Raw genomic sequence first — 21,388 nt, forward strand, 5'->3', positions numbered from 1 at the left:
GGAACCCGGAGCACCTGGAGGAAACCTATGCAACCACAGGGAGGACATGCAAACTCCGCATAGAAGGCACCCCAGCTGAGGATAGAACCTTTTGCTGTGAGGCGGCAATGCTAACCACTGCACCACCGCGGCCACTCTGGTGGATGGTATACAGCTGACAATCTTTATTGTTCTACACTTTAAATAATGCAGGCATTGGAAGACATCTATTATTATACAACCTATGCAATACTACATTTATTTCTTCACATTTCTGACTGCAGTTCTACAGTATTTCATGTAGATTAGGAATGCAGTTAATTTATTCCCTTCACATTTTCAATGCTAGTGTACTTTATTACCAGAACATGTATTATTAATACCGAAGACACATGTTAGTCCCAAACATTATTAATGCTGTATGAACTTTCTTTCTGTAACAGTAGCATGTTTCTTGCTTTCATCTATATTGAACTGTACCTGGCAATACTAACTTATATCAGTCCAGGTCTATCTGCACATTCATTGCAGTACACTCACAACAGACTATACCTACTGGCAGTTACTGCTGTACTCTTTCTTAATTAGATTACTATATATTGCAATATATATCTGTACTCACTACACTCTCAGTGCAACCTGGCCAGGAACCCTGCATAGGCCTCCAGGTTGTGAGCCCTCTCCTCTGCAGCTGTACACTATTATGCATACCTGTCTATCGGATATTCATACTAAAATTTGGTAAATAAATTGTTCCTATACTTATAAACTTCTAGGGCATTGCGGTTCCGAGTGTCTTGGATCCATTGGGCTAAGAGCTTCCACTTCCTTCACTTCAGGTCATAATGATGGTGCACCTGATCACCAGTGCAGGGGATGCCAGTTGCAGTGGTGAAGTCATATGCCAGCCATTCCCAGGCCTCTGACTTGTATTCAGAGCCCTGGTACTGGCCCTGCAGCAGCCAGTCACCATGGTCTTTCACAAGGAGCTCAACCATGACCCTGGACTCCAAAATGCCCCAGCTCTGCACCCAGAAGCATGCATCCTCTCCAACTCCAGCCATAGAACCTGTAGTGCTCAAACTCCAACAGGTTCTGGCTGTATTCCTGCCTTATAAAAGGCTGTTTTCCTGCCCTTTGCTGCCATTGGACCATTTTTAAAAATGTTAAGCAAAGCTTAGTATTGTGCAAATCTACTAAGCTTAGCTGAACAGTGCTTACACTGGCAATGCTTAGCAATGTGTAGTGGTGTGCAAACCAGCTTAGCCGAGCTGAGAACTGTTTAAACAGGCTTTCCTTAGCAGTGCCCAAATCAGTTAAGCAGAGCTGCATGTTGCTAAGTACTGCTATACCAGGTGCTGTTTAAGCATTGCTTGGCTTAACAGTGATTAGCAGGGCTTAGAGAAGGGCAGACCAGACTTTTACATAATAAATAAAATATATATTTACTTGAATTGCTCATTAATGATACTTTATTATTATGTATATGTATTTTACTGTACATGACCTAACCCTATGTATTTTAATTATATTATCTTGTGGTGTGGCTGTAATGTATTGGACACTTGTGTGCAGCTGGGGCTTTTCTCCTCGTATCTCCACTGAAAATGGATTTCTGGACCAGCTGGACTAACCCGGTTCACAAATATCAATAACTACTTCAATAAAAACACATTAATATATTAATGATATCAGATGCAAAAGCTGAATGACCTGTTTGTGTATTTGAACTATGCACCTACTGCACAGCAGGCCATGACTCTAACCATTCAGTTAATGTGGATGTGAAGATTTTAGCTATACATTTCTGTATTGCTTTCTGTTATGTTTAAGCACTGGTGAGCGCCACGCAAACCCACCCAGCTATGCCTAGATGTGACCTTTTCCATTAAAATTAAAAGCATCTGTTTTCTAATTTTAGTTGACTGGCACATGTTCATTGCTAAGCACCATACAAACACAAGAAAAAAAAAAGAAAGGGAAAATTACATTTTTAAATTTATATTGCAGTGCAGTCCAGCACTTTGACAGTGCAGGGGGTGTGTTACCCATCTCCAGACACTATAACATACCTCCTGCAAAAAAAAAAAAAGAAAAGAAAAAAAGCTTGAGAAGGGAACACATTTAACTTTTATATTTCAGTGCCATCCTGCACTTTTACAGTACAGGGGTTGTGTTACAGACACTGTAACACATCCCACTACAAAAAAAAAAAATGACCACATACACACATATTTAACTTTCATATTTCAGTGCTGTCTAGCACTTTGACAGTGCAGGGGGTGTGTTACAGTGCTCGGAGATGTGTAACACACCCCTATACTGATTCAGTAACCGTGTTACATGGGTCTCCCTCAGTAGCATGCCTTCATTCATGTACAAGGCATGCTGCCAAGGGGGAGCTGCAGGCACGGTCACGGTATACTCCTTGCAGGGCTTACACTATTCCTACATGGAGTTTATTAAATTTGGGGGTATATCTTACTATTCCAGAAATTTCATCCTTTGCTTTTTTGACACAATTCCTGTAAATTTGATTAGTATTTTGTAATCTTTCATTCCTTTTTGTTTCATCAGAAATCTTGTCATGAATATCATTCCACTGATGAGAATAGTCATCATACATTTTTGTCAACTCATGAGGCAGTAAAGTCTCAAGATGATGAATGAAATCCTCTATAAATTTGATCATATCTGACAAGGACATGATTACAAAAGAACTATTTAACTGGTATTTCTCCGAAGAAGCATTTAGAAAAGAACTAAACATGCCCTTTGTCAAATTAGGATATATTTTATTATATGGCTTATATACTAGACTCTTCTGACATGACAGACATAATTGTGGAAATTTACTGCCACATAAAAAACATTCTTCCTGAACAGCCTTAGACTTTCCTATATATTGATCATAAACATATATCCATTTACAAACACAAGCTTTGTTAAACTTTTGAATGTTAAAAATACCAGATTTACATTTAACCTCTGACATAGAAGATTCAAACCATTTTAGTAAAAGAGACCAGGCTTTCTCTGGCATATCATGTAAATCTAATTCTACTGAATGTGGGCATTGTAAACTTAAATCTTTAATGGCATCCATGTTATACCTGTAAAGAATTTACCGTATTTTTCACAGACAATAAACAGTTGATCAGGCTGAAGTCATTCCTCATAAATGGTCTCCCTCAGACGAATTGATGGTGAAATGTCTCTGGACAGTCACAGTGATAAAACTCAGATTTAACCAAACGGAAGCACCTGAAACTGCCAACATGTTAAACTCACATAGAAATTATGCCACCAAACAAACAATAACTGCTGTTAATGGATGTCGAAGGTCACATTTGAGCTGGCTCACCATCGTTAAATTATTTATATGGCAACTTAAAAGATTCACACCATACCACTGTATCCGTTGAAAACTTTATTATAAGAAACATATATTGCCAAGTAGTTATACTGTCTGAGTTATTTCAATTCTATTATAATGTTGATGTTGTCTTTCAGCTTTTCCTGGTTAGGGGTCGCCACAGCGGAACTCCATTCCGCTAATGATTGGCAGTAGATTTTGACAAACACCGAGGTGCCAGCTCGATGTTCAACCTTTAACAAAGGCAAGCCCAGTTACGCATGTCTTTTGAACACCCAACCAACCACGGGGAGGACATGCAGACTCCACACAGAAGGCACTCCCCACACAACAGCCGAGAATCGAATGGGAGAACTTCTTGCTGTGAGGTAACAACTCTACCGCTGCACCACCGTGGATGTTCTATTTCAATTTCAATTCTATTATAATATAGATAGAAAAAGTCTTTGCTTCTCTTGAACTGTGCCATGCCTAGGATCAATGTACACTTGATCAAGACAGCTCTAAAGAAGAACAAACAATGTTCAGCTTATATACGTTTTTTGGATAGCAAAATGTTGAATGATTTAACAAAAAAGAGAGAGAGAGATATGAATTATGAAACCTGATAAGAGAAGAGAGCTAGTTAGTATGCACAGCATTGATTATTCTGAGAATATGTTCAACCAATTAAAAATTTTAAAAAATACTGAGGGGCATCTAGAAACAAAATGTTTATAGCTTACCACAAGACTGGCTTTACTCTTTTGGACATGGATACTCAAACTAACACACCTGAATTATATAAATTTTTAAAGGTGGAAAACCCTATAATCCAATCAATATATGGAACATTCAAACTCTTAAAGAAATAAATAACACACCTTTTTGCCTGATTGTTGCAATAGAAGAATCCAAGATCCACCCCCTGGCAGTATATATTGAAAAGAGGCTTAAAGCATTTTTTTGTACCATGTATCCCTACATGATTAGGGACTCTGGATTTTTTCAAGAGCATTAGGAATTAACTATTTGATGCTGATGAAATTTTGTAAGAATAGATGTAGTTCTGTCATTTCCCACCAGAAAGATATTAATTGGTTTTAAGAAACCCTTCCTAACTCTGATTTTATTAGTGATCATGGCATTAAAGTATGTATATCTTTTATGGGAATAATTTTAACCAACAACTTTATAAATTTGGAATGTGAATTTTTACAGCAGGTGTTGTTTTTAGTGTCTTTGTGGTTTGTATGTCTGATTTCTGTTTCATGTTATCTTCACATTGGTTGGTATGTCGGTATTTTATTTTCTTCATCTCTGCTCCTGGAGACTCACAAAAGGTCCTTGTTATTTCCTTTTAAAATGTACAAAATGACAATATACCAGGAAAGTCACTGAAGCAAGGAAACACTCAGGTAGCCACCACTACACCAGTTTATTATTAAGCACTTTCATCGGCAGTTCGCCTCACGACTTCTTCAGAATAACATTTTAAAAAAGTGAAACACTCCATTAAATACATACCATAGTACGTCACATGTGCAAACTAAAAACATCATAGGCTAATACCCTAGTCAATCACATGCTTAATAATGAAAATAAAAATAAAACTGTACTAAAATACAATAATTCTGAGGCAAGCAACAACATTAGATTCTCTATTAAAATAATATTACATCACTTTCCATTGGTTATAAACCATGTGGCTCTTCTTGATGAAAACTGATGACAAACTCTAAATATGAAATTCTGACTTTAACTTTAAAAAACTAGAGATGGATACCATATCATTTAGACCAGGTGTATGTGTGGCATCACATCTGAGCTGCCATAGCAGTTCCTTATACTCAAGGAACAGGTCAATCGGCCCTCCCCTACTACCTTCTTTGCAGACTTGTTCTAGGACAGAGAACTTGAAGTGATGTTGTGGGAACTCAACGGTATCTTTGGCCAGGTCATTATTCAAATCGCCTTCTTGATGTCATAAAGGTGCTGATATATACGTTTATTCAAACTGTTAATAGTTTTTCCAATATAAAATTGGGCACGTCTGACAAATAGCTATGTATATTAAATATTTAGTACTGTCCTAGAGCAAGTCTGCAAAGAAGATAGTAGGGGAGGGCCGATTGACCTGTTCCTCGAGTATAAGGAGCTGCTATGACAGCTCAGATGTGATGCCACACACACACACACACACACACACACACACACACACACACACCTGGTCTAAATTATATGGTATCTCTAGTTTTTTAAGTCCGAATTTCATGTTTAGAGTTTGTCATCAGTTTTCACCAATAACAGCCACATGGTTTATAACCAATGGAAAGTGTTGTAATATTATTTTAATAGAGAATCCAATGTTGTTGCTTGCCTCAGAATTATTGCATTTTAGCACAGTTCTATTTTTATTTTCATTGTTAAGCATGTGATTGACTAGGGCATTAGCCTATGACATTTTTAGTTTGCACATGTGACGTACTAGGGTATGTATTTAATGGAGTGTTTCACTTTTTTAAAATGCTATTCTGAAAAAGTCATGAGGAGAACTGCTGACGAACGTGCTTAATAATAAACTGTGTAGTGGTTGCTACCTGAGTGTTTCCTTGCTTCAGTGACTTTCCTGGTATATTGCCATTTTGTACTTGCGGTTTAAATGGAGCAGGAAGCCGTGGTGGACGCCACTAACATGGTTCCCTTACAGGCATTGACTACATCTACAGGGAACCTGTCAGCACTGATGGAAGTGCTGACCAAACAACTATCTGGATTAGAAAATAATTTATCTTCATATTCTACTACTTTTGGATCCACCGGTACTTTATTTCAAGGTACAAGTGACTTGCAAGTATCTTCCATCTCCCAAGGCAGAGAAGTCCCATTTCCACATTGTCACACCCTACCAACTCAACTATTAGTCAGGAGCTAGAAGGAGGCAGAAACAACACAGCACACAATGGACTGGACGCACAAACTGTGTTTTCTTTATCGGAATGGATTAGCGATGGGTCCCAATGTGAATTTACGGACTCTAATGTTAGATTGCATCACGGTACTCTTGATGAACAACTGAAAAACTTTGAGAGTGAGGTACTTAGGCTACGCAAACTACAAATGGAGAACTGTTACCTTAGAAAGTGTTTGTGCAGGCAACAGGTGCCTAAGGGATTAAGAACATGGAAGTTTCCTACAGGTAATGTTTTTGGTTCTGACTTGCATAATGAAGTGATAGCCATGTTTAACCGACATGGCTGCGAGCTACTTGAAGTTTTAATTAGGGACAATGACAAGAGAATGAATGCTATAAACATGAAAGTTGATGCTATAAATTAATGTTTGCACAATGACTTATTATTTCAGTCAAAAATTAATGAATACAATGTAGTGTTTGTGAATGTGGATAAGGTTATGGCAGAGATAAAAAACAAAAAGGGTAAGAAATTAGAAAGAGACAAAACCGACTATGAGGGAGGGAAAGCTTATCCCTTACCCAATAGTAATGTACATAAGTTACAAGACAGAGAAATTGATAATTATACCCCAACTGATGCTGAGGTGAATGATGACAATACCAATGAATCTGGTGAACAAGCGGCCCCTTTAGGACCCCCCCTCCAACGTGGTCAGAGCGCCTCCAGAATCAGCAACAACAGTATTACAATCATGGGAGAATGAAAAATGGGAATTTTTCAGACCCATACCCCAACAGGGGCAGGTCCTACAGGAGGTGGGGAGGGGGGCAACGAACTGATGGTAATGGAAAATACCAGCAATGTGTGTAATATTGTTATTAATAAGCATGGTGATTTCAAGATTTACAATTTTAGCAAACTTGATATCAATGAACAGTGGGCCAACTTATTTCAGAAAGGCCTACATTTTGTACCAGCAAAAAAACCTAGAGTGGAAAATTCACTGCTTGATCTCAAATTGTATATAAGAAAATTAAACTTTAGACTCTGCTTTGACAATGAATGTCAAGACAGGATTAATTTTGGTTGTAGAAAAGCTAGTACACTCAACCCACCCTTGCACCCCACATTACATGTATTTGAGAACCTATGCATGGAACAAATCAGGAATTTACATAGGACTAAAAAATATAGATTTACACACAACCTGTCTACAGAGGAGGTTAAATTACTGAATGAAATTGTCAACAGAAATTCCATCAAGGTGATGAAACCTGACAAGAATGGGGGATTTGTTATCATGAATCAAAACACTTGTACGGATAAAATGCTGATGCATCTCTTCAGTGACTCCTGTGTTGAAGCATCTGTAAATGAGCTAAATATTTCATACAGGAACATTGACATTATTTTGAATGACGTACTATTCATCAACCAAATTACCACCAGTGAACTTGACTTTCTCACACAAAAATATCCTCGTACCCCTACTATTTTCGGTATCCCAAAAATACATAAAAGTTTAGTTGAACCCCCCCCCCCTTGAGGCCAATAGTGGATGCAAAGGCCTCAAAAACATACAACTTAGCGAGATTTATTGATTTTTACCTCAAGCATGTATTAGCTCAACACCCACATGTGTTAAAAGATTTTTGGGATTGTCTTAAAAAAATAAAAGATAACTTGTATTCGGACAACCTGATATTCATAACTATGGATATTAAGGATTTGTTTACCATCATTCCCCACGAGGATGGTATTATGATGTCTTATGACTATTTGTGTATGAACACCTCACACAGTCACTCAAGGGTACTTATGTACAGGACTTTAATGGAGCTTATTCTCCATAACAACTTTATTACATTTGAGAACCAGTTGTTTAAACAGAGAGTGGGAGTTGCAATGGGGCGGCTTGCGCCCCCCTGTTTACCAACATTGTCCTGACACAATGGGAAATCACTATGGTATTCAACTGTGACTTATTGCAATACTGTAGATTTCATGGTAGTTACTTGGATGACCTACTGATATTTTGGGATGGTACACGTGAACATCTTGATGAATTCCTTACCTACTTGAATTCTACCACTGAGTTTCTAAAACTTACCATGGAGGTTACTTCAGAAGTTATCCACTTCTTAGACATCTCCATACATAAAGATATGATCAATCACACCTTTATTTCAACTTTGTTCAGGAAAGCCACTTATTCTAAAACCCTACTAAACTTTGATAGTTACAATCAAAAGAAATCTTTGGTAAAAGGACAGGAGGTCAGATTGGCAAGAATGCTGAGCAATTACACAATTTCTATTGAGGAGATCGACAAGTTGAGGATGATGCTTATTAGACGGTGGTACCCTGGTTCCTTTGTGAATCCCATCTTAAAAGAAGTAAAAGAAAAAAGACTTAGTGGTCATTTCATCCCATTATTAGTGGCATTACATGATTTAATCACAACAAGTGATGATATAAAAATCAATGACCAGATAAGAGGGACAAAATCTTTCTCAGAAGCCATGGTGATAACTTTTAGTCCCCTGTTTTATACCATTAGGGATGTTCTGTACAATAACTGGACCATATTAACAAGCAACATCAATTGTAAAAAGAAGATAGGGGAAAAACCATGTGTTGTGTAAAAAAGAGATTCTTGTATCAAGAGCTTGTTGGAAAAGAACAGGCCACATGAATTAAAAGGATACATGAAAAAATGTGGACACTGCCCACAGTGCCCGTTTATCATTGAAAGTGACAACATTCATATAATGGGACATGGCAATGTATACTTAAGGCAGAGATTTAACTGCCTTAGTAAATGTTTAGTATACATAGCTATTTGTCAGACATGTGTCCAATTTTATATTGGAAATACTATTAACAGTTTGAATAAACATGTATATCAGCACCTTTATGACATCTGGAAGGGCAATTTGAATAATGCCCTGGCCAAACATACCATTGAGTTCCTACAACATCACTTCAAGTTCTCTGTCCTAGAGCAAGTCTGCAAAGAAGGTAGTAGGGGAGGGCTAATTGACATGTTCCTCGAGTATAAGGAGCTGCTGTGGCAGCTCAGATGTGATGCCACACACACACACACACACACACACACACACACCTGGTCTAAATGACATGGTATCAATCTCTATTTTTTTAAAGTTAAAGTCCAAATTTCATATTTAGAGTTTGTCATCAGTTTTCATCAAGAAGATCCACATGGTTTATAACCAATGGAAAGTGATGTAATACTATTTTAATAGAGAATCCAATATTGTTGCTTGCCTCAGAATTATTACATTTTAGTACAGTTTTATTTTTATTGTTAAGAATGTGATTGACTAGGGTATTAGCCTATGAAGTTTTTAGTTTGCACATGTGACATACTATGGCATGTATTTAATGGAGTTTCACTTTTTAAAATGTTATTTTGAAGAAGTCGTGAGGTGAAGTGCCGACGAACATGCTTAATAATAAACTGGTGTAGTGGTGGCTACCTGAGTGTTTCCTTGTTTCAGTGACTTTCCTTTTAAAATGTCAAATGTCTTAACAACTTCCTCCTTTGTATGCTCCAATTTATAGTAACAGGATGCCATTTACTTTACAGTTTAAGCCCACAACCTCATATATATACTGAAAAGCCAAATTACGCATGTTTTTATACTTTTCTACGAAATTGCTCTAACAGGTGTTCATCTGTTGCATAGTTAGCTGCTGTGCTAAGCACGTGTACTTGCCATATCTATTTTCAACTTTGCATTTTAAGCCTTGCATGTTACATTTCTGAATTTTAGAAAAATAACATTTCCATTTACATTATTTCAAATCTAGCATTAAAAGCAAACATTTTCTTTTACATTATTGCTTTGGGGAAAATATTTTACTTTACAAAACATTTATCACCTTATATGTACCTGTATATTCAAACTTATTTGGGAGATGGAGCTGCAAAAGCATATTTTTATTATATAAATGTAAGCATAGATATTTATGTTTATAAAAAAGTGCCCTTTTCTTCTATGGTGAGCAGTGTACTGGCACATTTGCCATACAGACTATTTTTATTTCTCTTTTTAGGCATCATTAAGTGGATAAAAAACATTTTATTTTGGGATTTCTACCTATGAAATTTGTTTTGTAAGCCATTGCTACTGTTCTGCTTTCATCCATTAATGAGGGGATAAGATACAAGTAGTTAAAAATGAAATATTTACTAGGAGATGCATTTGTTAAAGAACACGATGTTGTAATATCACATATCCAACCAAGAGAAGCAATAATTGTAGAAATCCATTAACAATTCTAGGGTTGGCCTAGAACTTAAATGAGACAAAATAATGAAGACATGTAATCCATTCAAAAGGCCATTTATCCAAGGTACTTACCATAGTGAGCAAAGTGAAAGGAACAACATGTGCAAAGCTTGAGTGTCAGAGTCATCTTCCTTAATGATGTGCAATTTCTCCAGTTTGGCTAAATCAATAAGGCTGAGAAATGAAATCAATAAGTCTGGGAACGTATAATAAGAACAAGAATTGCATCATTTCCTGAATTTGTTTGAGTGTTCATAAAGCACTCTGCAGTCTTTGTAACGGCGGTAGGCAAATCACGATGCAGTGCCATACATAAACGACTACATCCATAATGAAGATGAAATCAATGGTACCTTCTGCTTTGAAAATAGTCCATTTAAACACATTTCTGCATTAAAAAAATACATGCGCATTGCAGTGCACTTCTTTAAATGGGATTATGCACTTAGCATTTATAACTTACAAGAGTCCATGAATGAATAAATATAATCTTAGTGAAAAAATAGTCAAGAAGTTTCCCCATAAGAAGGCAGCTATCAATATATCTGGAACTAATCAAAGCACTTTCCCATCACAAGACAAAAAAAAAGTTTGCAAATGATAATTAACACTTCATATAGGCAGTATCTTTGAAGATGGCAACTATGTTTAAAACCAATATAGTTTTTATGCTCAAAATATGCATGTTATAATTTTCTAGATGGAATGTAAAAATTTCAGTACACTAACAAAACTATATTATTAATACACTTACCCCATAAAACATCTTGGACATAGAAAGCCCTTCATAAATTAACACTGACTGAGTTAAGAAAATAAGTGTTTTATATTTTAATAATAAATATTTATGCATAAGCAATAATGCAGTACAAATGCCTGTATGGCACAGCAAGGTACAACTGAATAGGGAGACACCTCAGTGAATGAGTATTGTTTTGCGGAGGGTCCCTTGTATCAGTTTGTAGGGGAAATATTCATCTTCGTCCCCAAACATATATATGTTTATCTCTCTCTTTATATATATATATATATATATATATATATATATATATATATATATATATATATACATACACACACACACACACACACACACACACACACACACACATATATATATATATATATATATATATATATATATATACTATAAATATATATAATATATATATATATATATATATATGTGTGTGTGTGTGTGTGTGTGCCTATATTATCCCCATTATCATCTAACTGTCAACTAGTTAAAACAAAGCCAACACCATCTACTAAACCCCCCCCCAAATCACTCTCAATTGCCCAACTAAATATACGTAGCATTTGTAATAAAATACCACAAATTCATGCTCTTCTAGATGTCCAACAGTGCGACATTCTCTGTCTAACTGAAACATGGTTCAAACCTACAATAAAAGATAACGAAATTATCCCCCCTGGCTACAACATCCTCAGGCAAGACCGCTTAAACAAAAAAGGTGGTGGAGTAGCTATATTCTATAAAACCGGACTGCAAATAAGTACAACAAATCATACCCTTCCAACTGACACTAATGTTGAAATAATTATCTCAAAACTTCAACTCAACCCTCAGAAAACTATAAATATTATCTGTACCTATATTCCCCCAGGCAAAAATCCTACCATATTAGAAGACCTACTAAACTGGCTTTCACTAAATCTCCTTCAAGAAACAATACTTTTAGGAGACTTTAATATTGACTTGAACTTATGTAAACATACTAATTCATCTACCCTTATTAACCTGCATGGCTTCACACAAAACATAAACTCCCCAACAAGAACAAACAAATGTAATAATAAAGAAACCATACTTGACTGGATCTTAACAAATAATCCCCAGCAAAAATATACAACAGGAACTCTCCCAGATGACCTCAGTGATCCCTCCCTAACTTATATTATCAGGCATAAAACTAGTTTTTCTATCCCAACCCAAGTTCGATCATCCCGTAGCAAAAAACATTTTGACCCCAATCTGTTTCATAATGAACTTATGCAAGTTAACTGGTCACCTCTTAAATCTCTCCCCATAGATGAAGCTGTTAGCCACTTCAATAATACCTTTCTCACCATCCTAAGCTAAGACAGCACAATGGCTCTCAAACAAAACTAGGCAACTAATCCTTAGTAGAAATAAAGCCTGGACTAAATGGCGAACCACTAAAAACATAACTGATCATCTCACTTTTAGACAAAAAGAAATATGACAAAACAAGCCATCCTAAAAGATAAAAGAAACTTCTATACTCAACTACAACAATCTTCCTTCACCAACATTAACACACTGCTATCCGCTGCCACACCTAACCCACTAGGCTCTAACACTGACTCCCCTTTACAAACAGCTAATGCCTTTAATACCTTCTTTACTTCAGCTATACTAAAGCTAGCTAACCAACAAAGCCCTGATACCTCCAAACTATTAACCACTAGCTCCCCCCCCATTTCACCTCAAACTCATACCTACCTCCTACATATTGTCCTTACTTCAAAAACTTAAGCCAACAACCCCCTCAGCTGACAAATTACCAGCAGAATACCTCCAACTAGGTGCAAAAGCTATAGCCTACCCCATCTCATTGATTAATAGGACCTTAAAAGAAAGTACTATCCCTTCAGTCTGGAAAATCTCACACATTATCCCTCTTTTTACTATCTCCTCTTGCAAAAACAATGGAGAAATGCATCCACAAACAGTTACTTAATCACCTGCTAAGCTACAATCTCCTAGCTAACTGCCAACATGACCATTCCATAGTACTACCACAGCCTTATTATCCTTCATCGACTCTATTAACAAAACAATAATACTCCCTCTTCAGCATTTTTGTAGACCTGTCAAAAGCCTTTGACATGGTTAATCACCAACTCCTCTTACAGCTGGTTCACATCCTATCTTGAAAATCGCAAACAGGCAGTTCTCTGGGACAACCATCTGGGGTCCCTCAGGGCTCCATCTTAGGTCCTCTGTTTTGTTTTTTATTTAAAATGACCTTCATCTAGCCACTCCTCTATCTACTTGTATTCAATATGCTGATGACACTACCATCATTTGCTCTGCCTCAACTCAGACTGAACTAAAACCTTCACCACCATAGAGCTATGGTTCTCCAAACTTCTGCTCTTTCCACCCACTCATCTATCTCCCTCTATTGATTTTACACACATCTAATAATGGCACCCTTATCGCTCCAGACCAAATGACCAAACTTTACAACCAACTAAAATTTGACTTTCATATCAACTCCACAATAAAAACAACTAACAGAAAACTAGGTTCTCTCTACAGAATCAAATCTTTCTTAACTCCTGAAGCCAGAACTACTATAGCTAGAACCCACTTAATCTCTACCCTATTATATGCTTCCTCCATATACACTAATCTAAGTATAATCTCAATAAACTAGCCACATCATACAACAACATTGCCAGATTTCCATATAGAACTCACCATTGTTTGAATCTCACAAAACTAGGGTGGCTGGAACTACCCCACCTTATACAATACTATCAACTTACAATTGCCCACAAAGCCCTTCATCACCTTGAGAACACACCAATGCTCTCCACCCTCATAAAACCCTATAACAATATGAAGAACCTTTGCTCCTTTAACAAAATACTGATTCAAACTTCTCTATCAAATAATGTAGCAGGTGACTCCACATTTTCCAACTCAGTTGGCAAAATATGGAATCAACTTCCACCAGACCTCACATCCCTGACTACAATTCCACTATTTAAAACCAAACTAAAACTCTTCCTAACCAACCACTGGCTATGCTCTTGCAATCACCCCTTTTTCCTCCTTCCTTTCTTCTGACCTCCCTCTCCTCATCTTCCTAACTCTAGCATACTACACTTTCCACTTCTTAAATGTTTCTGTCCCTCCCTCTATAAATAGACATAATTCTAAATTTTGCTACTTATGTATAATGTAGTAATGCTGTAACTAAGTAAAGTATCTAAACTTATTCACCTGCTAAGCCTCATATTGCACTCAAATGTCTATACATCCTGTAAGAGGTTTAAAGCAAATGTTTTCATTTTATTGTATAACTTTGTATATTCTTAACTTGTTAAGTAGTAGTTAGCGGAGCTTTTCTCCCTGGGCCTCCACTGAAAATGGACATGTATCCAGTTGGACTAGCCCGGTTAACAAATGTAAAATAAAAAAAAATAAAAAAAAAAATATTTATTTCAACACAGCAAACACAAGTAATATTAAGGAAAAATATTCCCAGAAAAATACAATCACTGCCATCAGTCAGGGAGTTCAGCTTCACAGCTGTGCCTGGCAAGTTGACACTTCATGGATTTTACATTTGATGTGCAGTTGAGCAGTCAGCACAATCTACTCACAATTTTAATGACAGGTTTTATTTATTTATGTATTTATTTGCTGAGGTCTGGTTAACAACAAAAATGGATTCATGAAGAAATTGCACTATGTTTTTGAGGTCAAATGTCAGCTAACTTTGTTTTGCACATTGTTACAGGAAGTTATGTTTTAATATGCATTTAACAAATCTTATACCAGGAAACATGGTGTGACAAAAGACAGTAGAAAGGAAACTGTGTAAAAATGGAAAGTTGCTACAGACACACTATGAAGTTTATGATCTTCATCTCATGTCATCTAAGTGAAGGGATGAACCAACAGGTCTTATTGCTAGCAGGGAAAGCACCTACTTACATACCTAATATTGGAGTCTGAGATCAACCTCCTGCAGTCTATAGTAATAATTTTAATACCATCAATGACAATATGTTGTCCAAAATTAATTTTGGTTGCCCAAACAACCAGGCAACCAAAGTGTAGCACAGACTGTTCATTCTCTTGTGCTGATCACTATTAACTCTGTTACTGTAGTGAATTGCAGACAGAATGGGTAGAAATGGAGAAATAGAACAGATTCAAGAGCTACTGGAGCAGAAGAAGATTCTAGGTGTTTAGAAATTCCAAAACTGGATATTTGGCTTTACAGAAAACTCATCATTTGAATTTCCTACTTCAGGAACAGGTAAGACATTTAATTCACAATTATATTCTTAAAAGAATGTTTCTTAATTACAAATGTACTGTTTTCTGAAAGAGTGCATTTCATGTAACAGAGTGCCCAAGGGTCTTAGAATGTGGTGGAAATTCATTAATGGAGTTGTTAGGCTTTCCAATTACCACAGGGAACTTTTGTTCTTCTGGATAAAGTTTGGTATAAGCTTGTGAGGATTATTATTGAAGAAAATGAGAGACAGATGGATATTTTGCTTGAAAACATGCATGTTATTAATAATTTAAATAAGGCATTACTTTTCAAGTCTATAAACTATGAACACACAGGCATTTTCTGCTCTGCAGATTAACAGGTAAACTGTATTAAAAAATACAAATTGGAATGCGATCACAAAGAATATGAGCAGAACTTTGCCTACCCTCAGCCATATTTTAATCAAAGTCTTAACAAGAAAAAACTCCCAGCAGCCAGAGGTTATCTAAAATGCTGGACTGAATTACCATGACAATTGGATGCTGATAAGTTTTCCCCTTTAAGGCAGTCAATAAGGATCATAGTCAGACAGGCAGTAAATAAACTAGATAAAAGTCTAGACATTCCACCATGAATCATTATAAATGAAAAAGAAACACCCAAGGAGGTTGAGGGAGAGGCAGAGAAAGGTGGGGAACATGATTTTTTGGGCAGTGATTATGAAGTTATAGAAATAAATTTTGGCAGACTTCTATATTTGACGCAGACATTGTGTCTGGCTGTGACATCATTCTAGATCATAATGGTATTGTTTTCACACACAGTGGTTTTAACTTTTTTTAATTAAAATTCCTTAGAAGTGAATAAGATAAATTTTAACTTGTTTCAAATAGCTTTTACATTTGTTCCAGCAGCAGGTGTGGAGGTGGCAGATACAATAATTGAGCTAAAAATATTTGCTAGGAATCTTAACTTAGAGTAACAAAATTACTAACCATCATGAGTTAAATTTTAACCAAAAAAGTGTTTTCAATCCCGTCATATACCGTGATATAGGTTTATTTAAAAAATGTGTGAGCAAGTGAGCAAGATGTAAGAGACTCTTACAAAAATAAATATCAGTGGTACAATCTTTCTTTTGACGAAAAAATGTTGAATGATTTAACAAAAAAAAGAGAGAGAGATATGAATTATGACACCTGATAAGAGACAAGAGCTAGTTATTATGAACAGCATTGATTATTTTGCAAATATATTTGACCTATTAAAAATTTAAAAAAATATTGAGGGGTATCTAGAAACAAAATGATTATAGCTCACCACAAGACTGACCTTACTCTTTTGGACATGGATACTCAACAAACTATCACACCTGAATTATATAAATTTTTAAAGGTTGAAGATCATATTATCCAGTCAATATTTGGAATCTTCAAAGCTCTTAAAGAAATAAATAACACACCTTTTTGCATGATTGTTGCAATAGATGGATCCAAGACCCACCCCCTGGCAGTATATATTGATAAGATGCTTAAAGCGTTTTTTTGTACCATGTATCCCTACATGATTAGGGACTCTTTGGATTTTTTTCAAGAGCATTAGGAATTAACTATTTGTTGCTGATGAAATTTTGTAAGAATAGATGTAGTTGATTGCTTTTCTGTCATTTCCCACCAGAAGGATCTTATTTGGTTTTAAGAAACCCTTCTTAACTCTGATTTTATTACTGACCATGACATTAAAGTATGTATATCTTTTATGGGAATAATTTTAACCAACAACTTTATACATTTTGAATGTGAATTTTTACAGCACGTCGGTGGGGTAGTTATGGGGACAGTGTGCATTCCCTTGTATATTAATCACATTATGTGGTACTGAGAATAGCAGTACATATTTAAATCCACTTATGCTAGCTGCTTCAGTATTTACGTATTCAGTATTAGATTCCTGAATGACGTTTTAATACTGTGAAATTACATTGTTTACAAGTTGGAGGAATCTTTTAGTTACATTGAGAGTACTAGTTCATTCTTTAGATTTACACACCAATAATCATGAGAAATAATAAATTATTGGACTTTATGTTAATAATCGAGAAAGGTATTTTCTCATCTATTTTTATAGGATGTGCATGTTTTCTTTTTTATATATTTATTTTCAAAGCCTTCACCCATTTAAACAAAATAAAAGTTTAGTGAAGGGTCAGGCAGTAAGGTTAGCCAGAATTATTTCTGAAGACATGTTGATCAAAGAGCTAGATATTTTAATGTGTATGTTTACGCAAAGGGGATATACTCAGGAAATGCTTTTAGGTATGAGAAATGACATTCTACAAGTTAGAAGAAAAAAATGAAAGGCCTTGTTTGGTGAAGGTCATTATGGTCACACTAGCCCAACAATAGCTAATAGTATTTTTTGCATAACAATGACATTAAAATAGGGAATTGATTCTAGCAGAATTAAGAATCTTATGAAACACAACTGAAAAGTTTTCCATTGTTTCAAAGAAATGTATGAAATTTTTGGCAAAGTTCCTGAGTTTACATATACAAGGCATATGAATTTAAAGAAGTTAGAAGCTGGATGCAGTAGGTACCAGCCCTATAGAAAGGGCAAATGTATGTTTAATGCGGGGCTTGCGAACAATCCCCGGGATTCATGAAGCTTGCGCCAGGTGCCAGAGTAGCGTCAGCGATCTAGCGCCAAATATGGCAGCCGAGTGATTCAGGTACGAGCTGTTTCCATGAGCACTACCAGCGTACACCAGAGCTGCGCAGCTCCTGGTGCATGTATACTAATTACCCCATGTGCAGCAGTGTAGCATGCAAATGAAGATATATAGTGATTCATGAAGTGGTGCAGGTGTAGCATAAGCATGAAGAAATGTAAACCAAAAAAACAGTTTACATTTTGTCAAACTTAAAATCGGAGTCATGAAAGTGGACCAAACTTATGTATTATAATGTTAATATATGCCAATGGCTAAATATATAGCCAATGGCATAAAAAACCATGCACAACACATAAAAAATAACATTTAATGGCATGGCCACACTAACACAAAGTAAAACTGCAGTGCATCGGTGCGCAAATGGGATCACAAGGAAAATATATTTCGATGTCATAAAACTGCATTGTAACACAATTCATGAATTCCCCATAATAGTCAATGGCATGCATGCTACACCACAACCATAGCGCAAGGGTTGCTAAGGGTCTGTGACAGTGTTCTGCACAGTAAATAGGAATTAGTAGTTACTGCCATGCAAATGAGTCAAGTAATACTGAATCGCAAATGCCCTGCCAGCGTAAGGATGTACCACACGGCATAGCGGTACAACACCGAGGAGTGGCCCGGAGGTAAACATGACATCAAGAGAGGGGTGCGCCACCATAGCTGTAAGCACATTGGAGCATTGCTAATCCGGGTAGCCTGTTGTTAAACAAAGCCGCAGGATAGGGGTATGGAAGTAGCCATAGCTTTGCTTAACTGAGAGCACAGAAGGTAACTGAAAGTGCATGTGAACGTGGATGAAAATGTGCCCGAAACCCGGTAAACGGCTGTGCGCAGTGTACACCACAGCGGAAACAGGAAGGATATGGGAAGACAATAAGGAAATGCTGCAGCGTGCTAATTGGAGTACAAATGAGTAATTAACACCTAGGAACTCACAGTGGGCCATTGACAACAGCTAACAAGGCTGCTAGCAGCTACCTACAGAACAGGAACGGGGAGGTGCCGTACAGCAAAGAAAAGAGAACTGTCACAGCAGAACAAAGCAAACTTGCAAGTATATCAGCTACATAACACATTTCCCAACACATTCCTGGGTTGTGAAAGTACAAAACAAGAAAGCCGGCAGCTGGATGCATGCCTGACAATGGGAGGGGAATTGGGTTGAAAAGTGAAGTAAAGGGCAATAGGTGAATTACGGCAGCCAAGGGTAAGTCAACACCAAAGGCCCCACAATAGCAGTGCCTGCTGTAAAACCAATAATTAACATACCCCACAGCTGGAATTGCACATACACACCCAATAACACCAGCATCATCCATTGCACAATAGTATAAGGTGTGAAAGCCCCACACACACACCTGCGTATTCCCAGACACTCTGTACCATTGGTGTATACAGACAGGGAACTTTTAATATGTACATGTTAGGGGCTACCATAGCTTTGATTCACCAGCATGTGTTGGAGACTGACGGTGGTGTGGAGGATGATGCTGACAACCATCTCAGGCACCGGAAGAGGAGAAGAGTGTTCAGACCCAGGGTAACCTACCAGGGGCTACATGATCTGGAGATAGTAGAGTGTTACAGGGTGGACAGGGACACCATACAGAAACTTGTTGAGCTGTGCTGGCCACACCTCAGAGCCAGAAGTAACAGAGGGGAACCCATCCCAGTGGACACGAAGGTATGTGTAAGCCTGAGAATACTAGCCACAGGTACCTTCCAAAGGCCAACTGGGGATATAATGGGGATCTTACAGGCATCAGCATCCAGGGTACTCCACCAGTTCCTGGATGCCATGTTAGCACATGCCAATGAGCACATATACTTCCCCTGAATGCAGGAGGAGTTGGTCAGCAATATGCATCTCTTCCATTGTGTGGCAGACTACCCAGAGGTACTGGGTGCAATAGACTGCATGCACATACACATCAATTCACCACCCAGTGAGCAGGGTAGGCCCTACATAAACCCCAAGGGATACCCCTCCATCAACTGCCAGGTTGTGTGCAATGCCCAGGACATTATCATGGATGTGTGTGCTGGCAGCCCTGGAAGCTATCATGACTCCCACATCTGGCATGCCTCACAGCTGTATTAGGTATTTGCCAGGGGGGGTCATGCCATATGGCAACCTCTTGGGAGATGCTGGCTATGCACTGGAACCATGGATGATGACTCCCATCCGAAATGCACACACAGCCGTGCAAGAATGTCATAATGAGGCACATGCAGAAACCAGAATCATCATAGAGCGCGTGTTTGGAATACTGAAATCATGGTTCCATTGCTTGGACATATCTGGTGATGCCTTGCAGTACTCTCCAGGCACGTGTGCCCACATCTTCATAGTATGTGCCATGCTACACAATATGATCCTGCAGAAACAGCTGCAGCAGGGACAGAATGGTGAAGGTCCTCACAGCCCACCACCATTGCCAAGGGACCCAAAGGCACAGAGGGACTCAGACCATAAACACCCTGAGCCAGCCCCAGTAGGCAGATGGAGGTGTGCCCGGTATGCCCATGCCTTGGCAAAGCGGGAATGTATAGCACACACACTGACAGTGTAGGCACTCATGGACTCACACCCTTCTCCACCTGCACACACAGCAAACATGGATGGCACACACACACACACAACCACCTGTAAATTGTCATGTATAGGTGGTCTACTGTGTGCATCCTACATAGGTAGCCCTCAACTATTGTACACACAACTGCCATTGGCACAAGGTAAGTCAATACCTGAACAGTAAATTAAGCTATCAGCATGTGTCCATACTGTATGTAGAGGTTCATAGGAACATAGGTATGTACATGCCTAACTGCCCAAGGCCACTCATAAGCACAGGCAAAAAGTGTCTGCTGTCACCACCCCATTGATTAACTAACTGTCTCTCTATGGAGCAGAGCCAATTGCGATATCCCTGGGGTGTATCCACTGTTCTCCACCCACTCGGCAAACATTCCCTGGAGTGTTAGTGAGGGGTTTTGTATAATGTAATCAGGGATGTAGTTCCAAATAATGGGGAGTATCCATGACAGGAATCCTCTCAGATGTTTACATG

The sequence above is a fragment of the Protopterus annectens genome, chromosome 1.part0 (assembly GCF_019279795.1).
Source record: "Protopterus annectens isolate FY-2018-M chromosome 1.part0, PAN1.0, whole genome shotgun sequence".
NCBI lineage: Eukaryota > Metazoa > Chordata > Ceratodontiformes > Protopteridae > Protopterus > Protopterus annectens.